The sequence below is a fragment of the Stenella coeruleoalba genome, assembly GCF_951394435.1.
Source record: "Stenella coeruleoalba genome assembly, chromosome: 14".
Taxonomy (NCBI): Eukaryota; Metazoa; Chordata; class Mammalia; order Artiodactyla; family Delphinidae; genus Stenella; species Stenella coeruleoalba.
The window spans coordinates 39,753,692-39,768,623 of NC_137160.1; the positions used below are offsets into that span (position 1 = coordinate 39,753,692).

General features: G+C 40.5%; 1 long non-coding RNA gene across 1 annotated transcript in view; it reads left to right on the top strand.

Moving 5' to 3' along the window:
- The window catches only part of LOC307197540, a 102,346-nt gene that overhangs the window by 82,061 nt on the left and 5,353 nt on the right, over window positions 1-14,932 (top strand). The window lies entirely within an intron of this gene.

Genomic DNA, 14,932 nt, shown 5'->3' on the forward strand with positions numbered 1-14,932 from the left:
AGGCTATTTGTTTTGCTCTTTCTGACTTATTTCACTCTGTATGACAGTCTCTAGGTCCATCTATGTCTCTGCAAATGGCAAAATTTCATTCCTTTTTATGGCTGATTAATATCCCATTGTATATATGTACAACATCTTCTTTATCCATTCATCTGTCGAGGGACATTTAGGTTGCTTCCATGTCTTGGCTATTGTAAATAGTGCTGCAATGAACACAGGGGTGCATGTATCTTTTGGAATTATGTTTTCTCTGGGTATATGCCCAGGAGTGGGATTGCTGGGTCATATGGTAGTTCTATTTTTAGTTTTCTTAGGAACCTCCATACTGTTTTCCATAGTGGCTGTATCAATTTACATTCCCATCAACAGTTCCCTTTTTTTTTTAAGCGGGTTCCCTTTTCTCCACACCCTGTCCAGCATTTATTGTTTGTAGATTTTTTGATGATGACCATTCTTACTGGTGTGAGATGATACCTTCTGGTAGTTTTGACTTGGATTTCTGTAATAATTAATGATGTGTAGCATCTTTTCATGTGTGACCCAAGATGTGATCTATCCTGGAGAATGTACTGTGTGCACTTGAGAAGAAAATGTATTCTGCAGCTTTCGGATGGAATGTTCTATAAATATCAGTTAAGTCTATCTGGTCTAATGTGTCATTTAAAGCTTGTGTCTCCTTATTAATTTTCTGTCTGGATGATCTGTCCATTGGTAAGTGGGGTGTTAAAGTCCCCCACTATTATTGTGTTACTGTCAGTTTCTCCCTTTTTGGCTATTAGTATTTGCCTTATATATTGAGGTTCTCCTATGCTGGGTGCATAAATATTTACAATTGTTATATCTACTTCTTGGATTGATCCCTGATCATCATGTAGTGTCCTTCCTTGTCTCTTGTCACAGTCTTTATTTTAAAGTCTATTTTGTCTGGTACGAGTATTGCTACTCCAGCTTTCTTTTGATTTCCATTTGCATGGAATATCTTTTTCCACCCCCTCACTTGCAGTCTGTATGTGTCTCTAGGTCTGAAGTGGGTCTCTTGTAGACAGCATATCTATGGGTCTTGTTTTTGTATCCATTCAGCCAGTCTGTTCCTATTACCATTTTCTTAATTGTTTTGTGTTTGTTTTTGTAGGTCATTTTCTTCTCTTGTGTTTCCCTCTTAGAGAAGTTTCTTTAGCATTTGTTATAAAGCTCACTTTGTGCTGCTGAATTCTTTTACCTTTTGCTTGTCTGTACAGCTTTTGATTTCTCCATCGAATCTGAATGATATCCTTGCTGGGTAGAGTAATCTTGGTTGTAGGCTTTTCCCTTTCATGACTTTAAATATATCCTGCCACTCCTTTCTGGCCTGCAGAGTTTATGCTGAAAAATCAGCTGATAACCTTATGGGGATTCCCTTGTATGTTGGGATTCCCTTATTTGTTGCTTTTCCCTTGCTGCTTTGAATATTTTGTCTTTGAATTTAATTTTTGTTAGTTTGATTAATATGTGTCTCTTATGATTGTTTGGGTTTCATTGATCTTTTCTGTTGTTTTTTTGGCCTCAATTTTATTTATTTCCTTGCTGATCCTTATTATTTCTTTCCTTCTTCTGGCTCTGGACTTTGTATTTCTTTTTCTAATTCCTTTTGATGGTAGGTTAGGTTGAGATTTTTCTTGTTTCTTGAAGTATGCCTGCATCACTATAAAGTTTCCTCTTAGAACTGCTTTTGCTGCATCTTGTAGACTTTGGAAAGTTGTGTTTTTATTTTCATGTCTCAATGTATTTTCTGACTTCCTCTTTTATTTCTATACTGACCCATTAGTTTTTTATTAGAATGTTGTTTAATCTCCTAGTGTTTTTGTTTTCCCTGTTTTTCTTCCTGTAATTAATTTCTGGCTTCATACCATGTGGTTGGAAAAGACGCTTGATATAGTTTCTATCCTCTTAACTTTTTTGAGACTTGTATTGTGGCTTAACATGTGATCTATCCTGGAGAATGCTTCATGAGCACTTGAAAAGAATGTGTTTTCTGCAGTTTTTGGATGGAATGTTCCATTATGTATCTGTTAATTCCAACTGGTCCAATGTGTCATTTGAGGCCACTGCTTTCTTATTGATTTTCTGTGTGATGATCTCTCCATTGATGTAAGTGGGGTGTTAAAGTCCCCTACTTTTATTATATTATTGTCAGTTTCTCCCTTTTTGTCTGTTAATATCTGCTTTATATATTTAGGTGCTCCTATATTAGGTGCATATTTGCTTACAAATATTATGTCCCTTTCTGTATTGATCCCTTTGTATAAAGTCTTCCTTTGTCTTTTTTATAGACTTTTAAAAAAATTATTATTTTTGGCTGCATCAGGTCTTAGTTGCGGCACATGGTATCTTCAGTGTGGCACGTGGGCTCTTCGTTGTGGTGCGTGGGCTTCTCTCTAGTTGTGGTGTGCAGGCTCTCTAGTTGTGGTGAGCAGGTTCCAGAGCGCATGGGCTCTGTAGTTGTGGCACATGGGCTCAGTAGTTGTGGCTCGTGGGCTCTAGAGTGCAGGCTCAGTAGTTGTGGCGCACCAGCTTAGTTGCTCTGCGGCATGTGGGATCTTCCTGGACGAGGGCTTGTCTCCTGCATTGGCAGGTGGATTCTTAACCACTGTGTCTCCTGCATTGGCAGGTGGATTCTTAACCACCGTGCCACCAGGGAAGTCCTAGTCCATTAATATTTAAAGTGATTTTTGATAGGTATGTTCTTTTTGCGGCACGCCATTTTGTTATTCACTTTCTGGTTGTTTTTGTAGTTCGCTGGTCTTTTGTTCTTCTTTTAGTCTCTTCTCTTGTGGTTTGATGATTTTCTTTAATGTCATGTTTGTGTTCCTTTCTCTCTAGGTTTTCTATGTCTATTGTAAGTTTTTGATTTGTGGTTAGTGTGTAGTTCATATATGTTGACCTGTAACCTATAACTGACCTATAACTGTATCTACTTGATCTACTTGTTTAAAAATGTTAAAACACATTCTAAAAGCTCTGCATTTTTTACCACCCCCACCTTGTTTCATGTTTTGTGTGGGTTTTTTTCTTCTATTTCTATTTTTTGGCTGTGCCATGCAGCATGTGGGAGCTTAGTTCCCCAACCAGGGATTGAACCTGCGCCCTCTGCAGTGGAAATGCATACTCCTAACCAGTGGACTGCTAGGGAAGTCCCTTGTTTCATGTTTTTGATGTCATATTTTACATTTTCATGCTTAGCCATTAACTGTTTATTGTAGTTATAGTTAATTTTACAGTGTTTTTGCCTTTGTACTAGGATATTTAAGTGGTTGATCCACAGACTTTACTATATATTTGCCTTTACCAGTGGGATTTTTCACTTCCTATAATTTATTTCTTGTTGTGGCTTTTTCTTTTTTACTTAAAGAAGACCCTTTAACACTTCTGTAAGGTCAGTTTAGTATTGATGAACTCTTTTAGTTTTTACTTTTGTGAGAAGCTCTTTCTCTCTCCTTCAGTTCTAAATGATAATCTTGCTGGGTAGAGTATCCTAGCTTGTAGGTTTTATCCTTTCAGCACATTAAGTATATCATGCCACTCCCTTCTGGCCTACAAAGTTTCTGCTGAAAAGTCAGCTGATAGCTTTATGGAGCTTCCCTTATATGTGACTCTTTGTTTTTCTCTTGTGGCTCTTAGAATTCTCTTTAACTTTTGACATTTTAATTATAATATGTCTTGTTGTAGGTGTCTTTGGATTCATCTTGTTTGGCACTCTGTGTTTCTTGTACCTGGATACCTATCTCCTTCTGTAGGTTAGGAAGTTTTCAGCCATCATTTCATCAAATATATTTTCTACCCCTTTTACCCTTTCTTCTCCAGCTGGGACCCCTATAATGCAAATCTTAGTATGCTTGATGTCCTAGAGGTCCCTTAAACTATTCTCAATATATATATATATATTTTCACGGTACATGGGCCTCTCACTGTTGTGGCCTCTCCCGTTACAGAGCACAGGCTCTGGACACACAGGCTCTCTCAATCACTGCGCCACCAGGGAAGCCCCTCAACTTTTAAAATTTGTTTTTGTTGTTCTGATCGAGTAATTTCTGTTATTCTGTCTTCCAGATTGCTCTGATTTCTTCTTTTTTTTTTTGCATCTTTACTGGAGTATAATTGCTTTACAATGGTGTGTTAGTTTCTGCTTTATAACAAAGTGAATCAGTTATACGTATGTTCCCATATCTCTTCCCTCTTGCAACTCCCTTCCTCCCACCCTCCCTATCCCACCCCTCCGAGTGGTCACAAAGAACCGAGCTAATCTCCCTGTGCTATGCGGCTGCTTCCCACTAGCTATCTACCTTACATTTGGTAGTGTATATATGTCCATGCCTCCTTCTCGCTTTGTCACAGCTTACCCATCCCCCTCCCCATATCCTCAAGTCCATTCTCTAGTAGGTCTGTGTCTTTATTCCTGTCTTACCCTTAGGTTCTTCATGACATTTTTTTTCTTAAATTCCATATATATGTGTTAGCATACGGTATTTGACTTTCTCCTTCTGACTTACTTCACTCTGTATGACAGACTCTAGGTCTATCCACCTCATTACAAATAGCTCAATTTCGTTTCTTTTTATGGCTGAGTAATATTCCATCATACATATGTGCCACATCTTCTTTATCCATTCATCTGATGATGGACACTTAGGTTGTTTCCATCTCCGGGCTATTGTAAATAGAGCTACAATGAACATTTTGGTACATGACTCTTTTTGAATTATGGTTTTCTCAGGGTATATGCCCAGTAGTGGGATTGCTGGGTCATATGGTAGTTCTATTTGTAGTTTTCTAAGGAACTTCCATACTGTTCTCCATAGTGGCTGAACCAATTCACATTCCCACCAGCAGTGCAAGAGTGTTCCCTTTTCTCCACACACTCTCCAGCATTTATTGTTTGTAGATTTTTTGATAATGGCCATTCTGACTGGTGTGAAATGATATCTCATTGTAGTTTTGATTTGCATTTCTCTAGTGATTAATGATGTTGAGCATTCTTTCATGTGTTTGTTGGCAATCAATATATCTTCTTTGGAGAAATGTCTGTTTAGGTCTTCTGACCATTTTTGGATTGGGTTGTTTGTTTTTTTGTTATTGAGCTGCATGATCTGCTTATAAATTTTGGAGATTAATCCTTTGTCAGTTGCTTCATTTGCAAATATTTTCTCCCATTCTGAGAGTTGTCTTTTGGTCTTGTTTATGGTTTCCTTTGCTGTGCAAAAGCTTTGAAGTTTCATTAGGTCCCATTTGTTTATTTTTGTTTTTATTTCCATTTCACTAGAAGGAGGGTCAAAAAGGATCTTGCTGTGATTTATGTCATAGAGTGTTCTGCCTATGTTTTCCTCTAAGAGTTTGATAGTTTCTGGCCTTACATTTAGGTCTTTAATCCATTTTGAGCTTATTTTTGTGTGTGGTGTTAGAGAGTGATCTAATCTCATACTTTTACATGTACCTGTCCAGTTTTCCCAGCACCACTTATTGAAGAGGCTGTCCTTTCTCCAGTGTACATTCCTGCCTCCTTTGTCAAAGATAAGGTGACCATATGTGCGTGGGTTTATCTCTGGGCTTTCTATCTTGTTCCACTGAACTGTTTTTGTGCCAGTACCATACTGTTTTTGTGCCAGTACCATACTGTATTGATTACTGTAGCTTTGTAGTCTAGTCTGAAGTCGGAGCCTGATTCCTCCAGCTCCGTTTTTTGTTCTCAAGATTACTTTGGCTATTCGGGGTCTTTTGTGTTTCCATACAAATTGTGAAATTTTTTGTTCTAGTTCTGTGAAAAATGCCAATGGTAGTTTGATAGGGATTGCATTGAATCTGTAGATTGCTTTGGGTAGTAGAGTCATTTTCACAATGTGGACTCTTCCAATCCAAGAACATGGTATATCTCTCCATCTATTTGTATCATCTTTAATTTCTTTCATCAGTGTCTTATAATTTTCTGCATACAGCTCTTTTGTCTCCTTAGGTAGGTTTATTCCTAGATATTTTATTCTTTTTGTTGCAATGGTAAATGGGAGTGTTTTCTTGATTTCACTTTCAGATTTTTCATCCTTAGTGTATAGGAATGCCAGAGATTTCTGTGCATTAATTTTGTATCCTGCTACTTTACCAAATTCATTGATTAGCTCTAGTAGTTTTCTGGTAGCATCTTTAGGATTCTCTTTATATAGTATCGTGTCATCTGCAAACAGTGACAGCTTTACTTCTTCTTTTCCGATTCGGATTCCTTTTATTTCCTTTTGTTCTCTGATTGTTGTGGCTAAAACTTCCAAAACTATGTTGAATAAGAGTGGTGAGAGTGGGCAACCTTGTCTTGTTCCTGATCTTAGTGGAAATGCTTTCAGTTTTTCACCATTGAGGACGATGTTGGCTGTGGGTTTGTCATATATGGCCTTTATTATGTTGAGGAAAGTTCCCTCTATGCCTACTTTCTGCAGGGTTTTTATCATAATTGGGTGTTGAATTTTGTTGAAAGCTTTCTCTGCATCTTTTGAGATGATCATATGGTTTTTCTCCTTCAATTTGTTAATATGGTGTATCACGTTGCTTGATTTGCGTATATTGAAGAATCCTTGCATTCCTGGAATAAACCCCACTTGATCATGGTGTATGATCCTTTTAATTTGCTGTTGGATTTCTGTTCGCCTGTGAAGCCATCTGGTCCTGGGCTTTTGTTTGTTGGAAGATTTTTAATCACAGTTTCAATTTCAGTGCTTGTGATTGGCCTGTTCACATTTTCTATTTCTTCCTGATTCAGTCATGGCAGGTTGTGCATTTCTATGAATTTGTCCATTTCTTCCAGGTTGTCCATTTTATTGGCATAGAGTTGCTTGTAGTAATCTCTCATGATCTTTTGTATTTCTGCAGTGTCAGTTGTTACTTCTCCTTTTTCATTTCTAATTCTGTTGATTTGAGTCTTCTCCCTTTTTTTCTTGATGAGTCTGGCTAATGGTTTATCAATTTTGTTGATCTTCTCAAAGAATCAGCTTTTAGTTTTATTGATCTTTGCTATCATTTCCTTCATTTCTTTTTCATTTATTCCTGATCTGATTTTTATGATTTGTTTCCTTCTGCTAACTTTGGGGTTTTTTTGTTCTTCTTTCTCTAATTGGTTTAGGTGCAAGGTTAGGTTGTTTATTCGAGATGTTTCCTGTTTCTTAAGGTAGGATTGTATTGCTATAAACTTCCCTCTTAGAACTGCTTTTGCTGCATCCCATAGGTTTTGGGTTGTCGTGTCTCCATTGTCATTTGTTTCTAGGTATTTTTTTATTTCCTCTTTGATTTCTTCAGTGATCACCTCATTATTAAGAAGTGTATTGTTTAGCCTCCATGTGTATTTTTTACAGATCTTTTCCTGTAATTGATATCTAGTCTCATAGTGTTGTGGTTGGAAAAGATACTTGATACAATTTGAGTTTTCTTAAATTTACCAAGGCTTGATTTGTGACCCAAGATATGATCTATCCTGGAGAATGTTCCATGAGCACTTGAGAAAAATGTGTATTCTGTTGTTTTTGGATCGAATGTCCTATAAATATCAATTAAGCCCATCTTGTTTAGTGTATCATTTAAAGCTTGTGTTTCCTTATTTATTTTCATTTTGGATGATCTGTCCATTGGTGAAAGTGGGGTGTTAAAGTCCCCTAATATGAATGTGTTACTGTCGATTTCCCCTTTTATGGCTGTTAGTATTTGCCTTATGTATTGAGGTGCTCCTATGTTGGGTGCATAAATATTTACAATTGTTATATCTTCTCCTTGGATCGATCCCTTGATCATTATGTAGTGTCCTTCTTTGTCTCTTCTAATAGTCTTTATTTTAAAGTGTATTTTGTCTGATATGAGAATTGCTACTCCAGCTTTCTTTTGGTTTCTATTTGCATGGAATATATTTTTCCATCCCCTTACTTTCAGTCTGTATGTGTCTCTAGGTCTGAAGTGGGTCTCTTGTAGACAGCATATATATGGGTCTTGTTTTTGTATCCATTCAGCCAATCTGTGTCTTTTGGTGGGAGCATTTAGTCCATTTACATTTAAGGTAATTATCGATATGTATGTTCCTATTCCCATTTTCTTAATTGTTTTGGGTTCGTTATTGTAGGTCTTTTCCTTCTCTTGTATTTTTTGCCTAGAGAAGTTCCTTTAGCATTTGTTGTAAAGCTGGTTTCGTGGTGCTAAACTCTCTCAGCTTTTGCTTGTCTGTAAAGGTTTTAATTTCTCCATCAAATCTGAATGAGATCCTTGCTGGGTAGAGTAATCTTGGTTGCAGGTTTTTCTCCTTCATTACTTTAAATATGTCCTGCCAGTCCCTTCTGGCTTGCAGTTTCTGCTGAAAGATCAGCTGTTAACCTTATGGGGATTCCCTTGTATGTTATTTGTTGTTTTTCCCTTGCTGCTTTTAATATGTCTTCTTTGTATTTAATTTTTGACAGTTTGATTAATATGTGTCTTGGCAGATTTCTCCTTGGATTTATCCTGTATGGGACTCTCCGTGCTTCCTGGACTTGATTAACTATTTCCTTTCCCATATTAGGGAAGTTTTCAACTATAATCTCTTCAAATATTTTCTCAGTCCCGTTCATTTTCTCTTCTTCTTCTGGAACCCCTATAATTCAAATGTTGGTGCGTTTAGTGTTGTCCCAGAGGTCTCTGAGACTGTCCTCAGTTCTCATTCTTTTTTCTTTATTCTGCTCTGCAGTAGTTATTTCCACTATTTTATCTTCCAGGTCACTTACCTGTTCTTCTGACTCAGTTATTCTGCTATTGATCCCATCTAGAGTATTTTTAATTTCATTTATTGAGTTGTTCATCGTTGTTCGTTTCATCTTTAGTTCTTCTAGGTCCTTATTAAATGTATCTTGCATTTTGTCTATTCTATTTCCAAGATTTTGGATCATCTTTACTATCATTATTCTGAATTCTTTTTCAGGTAGACTGCCTATTTCCTCTTCATTTGTTAGGCCTGGTGGGTTTTTATCTTGCTCCTTCATCTGCTGTGTGTTTTTCTGTCTTCTCATTTTGCTTATCTTCCTGTGTTTGGGGTCTCCTTTTTGCAGGCTGCAGGTTCGTAGTTCCCTTGTTTTTGGTGTCTGTTCCCAGTGGCTAAAGTTGGTTCAGTGGGTTGTGTAGGCTTCCTGGTGGAGGGGACTAGTGCCTGTGTTCTGGTGGATGAGGCTGGATCTTGTCTTTCTGGTGGGCAGGTCCACGTCTGATGGTGTGTTTTGGGGTGTCTGTGGACTTATTATGATTTTAGGCAGCCTCTCTGCTAATGGGTGGGGTTGTGTCCCTGTCTTGCTAGTTGTTTGGCATAGGGTGTCCAGCAGTGTAGCTTGCTGGTCGTTGAGTGAAGCTGGGTGTTGATGTTGAGATGGAGATCTCTGGGAGATTTTCGCCGTTTGATATTATGTGGAGCTGGGATGTCTCTTGTGGAGCAGTGTCCTGAAGTTGGCTCTCCCACCTCAGAGGTGACTCCTGGCTGCAGCACCAAGAGCCTTTCATCCCAACGAATTTGGGATGATTCGTTGTCTATTCATTTATTCCACAGATGCAGGGTACATCAAGTTGATTGTGGAGCTTTAATCCGCTGCTTCTGAGGCTGCTGGGAGAGATTTCCCTTTCTCTTCTTTGTTCTCACAGCTCCCGGGGCTCAGCTTTGGATTTGGCCCCACCTCTGCGTATAGGTTGCTGGAAGGCGTCTGTTCTTCACTCTGACGGGACGGGGTTAAAAAAGCCGCTGATTCGGGGGCTCTGGCTCACTCAGGCCAGGGGGAGGGAGGGGTACGGATGCGGGGTGAGCCTGCAGCGGCAGAGGTCGGCGTGACGTTGCACCAGCCTGAGGCGCGCCGTGCGTTCTCCCGGGGAAGTTGTCCCTGGATCCCGGGACCCTGGCAGTGGCAGGCTGCACAGGCTCCCCAGAAGGGGGGTGTGGATAGTGACCTGTGCTTGCACACAGGCTTTTTTGTGGCGGCAGCAGCAGCCTTAGCGTCTCATGCCCGTCTCTGGGGTCCGCGCTTTTAGCCGCGGTTCGCACCCGTCTCTGGAGTTCCTTTAAGCAGCGCTCTTAATCCCCTTTCCTCGCGCACCAGGAAACAAAGAGGGAAGAAAAAGTCTCTTGCCTCTTCTGCAGCCCCAGACTTCTCCCCGGCCTCCCTCCCGGCCAGCCGTGGCGCACTAACCCCTTCAGGCTGTGTTCACGCTGCCAACCCCAGTCCTCTCCCTGCGCTCTGACCAAAGCCCTAGCCTCAGCTCCCAGCCCCGCCCGCCCCGGAGGGTGAGCAGACAAGCCTCTCGGGCTGGTGAGTGCCGGTCGGCACCTATCCTCTGTGCAGGAATCTCTCTGCTTTGCCCTCCGCACCCCTGCTGCTGTGCTCTCCTCCGCGGCTCCGAAGCTTCCCCCTCCGCCACCCGCAGTCACTGCCTGCGAAGGGGCTTCCTAGTGTGTGGAAACCTTTCCTCCTTCTCGGCTCCCTCCCACTGGTGCAGGTCCCGTCCCTATCCTCTTGTCTCTATTTATTCTTTTTTCTTTTGCCCTACCCAGGTACATGGGGAGTTTCTTGCCTTTTGGGAGGTCTGAGGTCTTCTGCCAGCGTTCAGTAGGTGTTCTGTAGGAGTTCTTCCACATGTAGATGTATTTTTGGCGTATCTGTGGGGAGGAAGGTGATCTCTGCGTCTTACTCTTCTGCCATCTTCCCCTCTGAGTTCTTCTGTATCACTTAATCTGCTGTTAATTCCCTCTGTGTGTTTTTCATTTCAGTTATTGTATCCATCAGCTCTGACCGGTTCTTTTTATATTTTCTAGTTCCTTATTAAAATTCTTACAGTGTCAATTCTATTCTTTCCCCTAGTTCAGTTAGCATTCTTATTACTATTGCTTTGAATTCTTTCTCAGGTAAATTATTTATCTCTGTTTCATTAGGGTTTTTTTCCCTTGATCTTTTGTTTGAAACATATTCCTCTGTAGGCTCATTTTAACTTTCCATGTCTCTATGAAATTAGGTGAAACAGTTACCTATCCTGGTCTTGAAGGTGTGTCCTTGTATGGGAGCATTCTATGCAGTCTGAGTGTGCCCAGTAGCTTTGGCGCAGAGCTGGTTCTCAAAAGAGCATGAACTGCCTCTTTCCCTGGGGTGTTCTGGGAGCCACCTCTTTGGTGGGAGGTAAGAACGGAATTGGAGGGGCTAGAGCCAGAGCCAGGTGCAAGCTGGGGCCTTCCTATGCTCAATGGCTGTAACTGCTCTACTGGGGCCAGGGCTGGGGCCTAAGGGGATGGAGCTGGAGCTGCAAGGGAGTTGGGTTTCTCCCAGGTGTGGTAGCAGCCTCCACCTTGGTTTGGGATATGGCTGAGGCCTGAGGACTTGGGGCTACACTTCTGTGGTTTCACTTTTTCCCTGGTGTGCACGCCTTGGTTAGAGGCTGGGTTGGCGAAGGAGGGGTTGATGCCATGCCACTGAGCTGGCCCAGCCCCCTCCCACATGTATACAAAGCTCCAATGATGCTTCTCTCTGCCCTGGAGCTAGCTTCACTCCCTTCCGAGTCTGCGCAAGGACTGGTGCTCTCGTGATGGTCTCCACCCTGGAGATAGCCTTGCTCGCTCCTGTGTGTGTGCACCAAAGGGCTCGCTGGCAATGGCTGGCCAGAGGCAGGGCCGGGTCTGAGCTGGCTCAGTTCTCTCCAAGTATGCATACGCTCATTGAAAACTACAGCTTCTGCCTTAGTGGCAAGCAGCACCAGAGCAAGGGGGACTGGAGCCAGGAGCCCAGTGCAGGCTCGGGAGTGTGCTAGGGTGGTCCCGGCAAACTGGCCAGAGCCCCAGGCAGTTTTCAATCTGCTGCCTCCACACTGTGATCGGAAGTAAGCAAGTCCACGCATATGTTCTTCAAGAATGGGGTCTCAGTTTCCTATAGCCCTCAGGTAAGCCCCACTGGTTTTCAAACTCACTAAAAGCGCTCATCTTCCTGATGTCAGGCCCCTGTGCTGGCGTGCCTAGTAAGTGGCTGGAACCCCTCACTACCCGGGGAGGATCCCTGAGCCTGTGATCTCTCCCTCCTCTTCTGTATCCCCCACTAGGGGTGCAGGTCTCCACCAGATTGCTTCTTTTCCCTTCCTACCAGGCTCTGTGTGGATCTTTCTTTACAGCCTTGGTTGTGGAAGAGCTGTTCTGCTAGTCCCCACGCTGACCTGAGAGTCGCTCCATATGTATTTGTAGTTTTGATGTGTTTGTGAGGGGAGGTGAGCTCAGCATCCTCCTATTCCACCGTCTTTGTCTTCAGCAAACTTTTTTTTTTTTAACATTCATACTGGGGACTCACTTCCTCTTTTATATAGTGATTTCATAATTTGTGGAGTGTAGGGAACTGGATATTTTTCAAAAAGACTTGTATTCTAATGATTCCCAGCAAAGGCCATAAATCTACTTTTTCTTGATCTGCAGACCTCATGAGTGTGGCATTAAACCCTTGATCTGGGTAAAAGCAGGCCTTATGATTACAGAGGTGGCACCATCCTCATCACCATTTACACTCGCAAGAGGGGCAGAGTTAGTCAACCACTTTTTAGTTTCCTTCACGAGGTGCCAGACTTCTTTACCTATCCTTAGGTGTAACTCCTCTGACTATTCCAGCTTTATGCATATCTTTAATTCTCCAACTTTGTTCAGGCCTAAGCTCCTATTCCCCAAACTCTGGTTACTATATTTTGTCCTTGGAGAGGAAGGGCTTTCATGTTTAGCAGTTACATCTGTGGCTTAAGTTTATGTATCCTTTTTTTCCCCCAGACTTTAAGGATTTTCTATATTTTCTTCTGAGCTCAGCATCCCAATAGGAAATATGTTAGTTGTAATTTATTCAGCCTCTGGGTGTTTTGTAGCAGTGGAGAAAATCTTGCTATCTTCCTTATTTCCCCCAGTACTTTATTGAGGTATAATTCACATACAATAAAATGCATATATCCTAAGTACACAGCTCAAAAAAATTTTAAAAGTTTATGCATGTTACCATCATCTAAATCACTTTATAGAATACTCCCATCATTCCAGAAAGTTCTCTCATGCTTGTTTCCACCCTGTGCTCACCCAGAGGTAACCACTCGGTATTTGCTTTGCCTGTTCTTGAACCTGATATAAATGTAACATGTCTAGCTTTCTTTGTTCAACATTTTTTAGACTTATCCTTGTTGTTCTATCAGGAATTCACTTTTTAAAATCGCAGACTAATATCCCAGTGTATAAATATACCATTAGTTTGATTATCCACTAACTTGCTGATGGATATTTGGGTAGTTCCCAGTTTGGAACTATGAGAATATTCTTGCACAAATCTTGCTGTGGGCCCATATACTTGTCTCTCTTGGTTGTATCTGTGGAAGTAGAGTCACTGAGTCATGGGGTAGGCAAATGTTTACCTTTATGAGGAACTGGCAAGCTCTTTCCCAAGGTGACAATACCAATTGACATATACCAGTTGCTCCACATTCTCACCATTCAGCAGGTACGCAGTGTGATTTCCTTGTGGTTTCATGGTTTCATCTTGCATTCCCTGATGACTGATGTTGGGCACCTTTTCCTGTGCTAATTGCACATTTGGATAGCTTCTGTGAAGTGTGTATTCAAGTCACTGATTTTTATATTGTGTTACTTTTGAAATGGCTTTTACAAGTTGTTTTTCTGCATATGAATCCTTTGTCATTTACATGTATTGCAAATGTTTTCTCCTTGGTCATGGCTTGCCTTTTCACCTTAATAGTATCTTCTTGATGAGAAGGGTTTAATTTTGGTGAAATTTATCAGTTTTTATCTTTTATGGTTGACATCTTTTGTGTCCTAAAATACCTGCCTATCCTGAGAGTCATGGAGATACTGTTTTCTTCTAGAAGATTTGCTTTGCCTTCACATTTAGGTCTCTGATCAGTTTTGAATAAATGCACATTGCATTAAAGCATCAATGTTTGGTGTTTTCTCATACAGGTATCATTACTCCAGGTCCAACTGAAATCACATTCCATAACAACTTACTGAATTGCTTGGTGTTTTTGTTGAAAAGTCAGTAATTACATACGTGTGGATCTATTTCTGGACTCTCTATTCTATCCATTGATCTACGTCTGTCCTAACTCTAGTACCACACTCAATTTCTGTAGCTTTAAAGCAAGTCATAAAATCGAGTAAAGTCTTCCAACTTTTTTTTCTTCTTCAAGATTTTCTTGGCTATTTTGGGTCTGCTGCATTTCATGTATATTTGCCAATTTCTACAAGAAAGCTTCATATTTTGATTTCATTGGATCTGTAGATCAATTTGTGGGCAATGAGATCTTAACAGTATGTAGTCTTTCAATTCATGAACATAACCTATCGATTGCAGTGTTCTACAGTTTCCCTCAGCAATGTTTTGTTGTTTTCCGGGTAGAAGTCTTGCACCTCTCTTGTTACCTTACTTTTGAGGTATTTGACTTCTTTGATGATAAATTATATATTTAAAATTTAATTCCCAATTGTTTGTTGCTAGTGTATAGACAGTACAACTGAGTTTTGCCTCATATCCTGCAAAATTATCAGTTCTGATAGATTTATCAAGCAAACACTTCAAGAAATCAGAGAATAGGAGCAGTGTCATATAATTGGAAACATCTGATTTTCTGAACAGTAAAAAGTGATTCACTCTTTGTATACCTCTTTTTACAGTTATCACCTCAGAAATACTACCTTCTTTCTGATTTCCTTCTCCTTTGCAGAATATGTAATTCTGGAGTTAAATTTATTCTTGGTATAGTTCTTAAAAAATGGAGACAGCCACCAAATCTTTACAGAGAAACCTTTGTTTTTCAGCTGAATGTAGAATAGGGAAATGAGGACATGACCTACATGCTGCCTTTTATTTGCAGAACGGTGAACAAAGTACTATTTTTCAAGATCCCAGTTAGA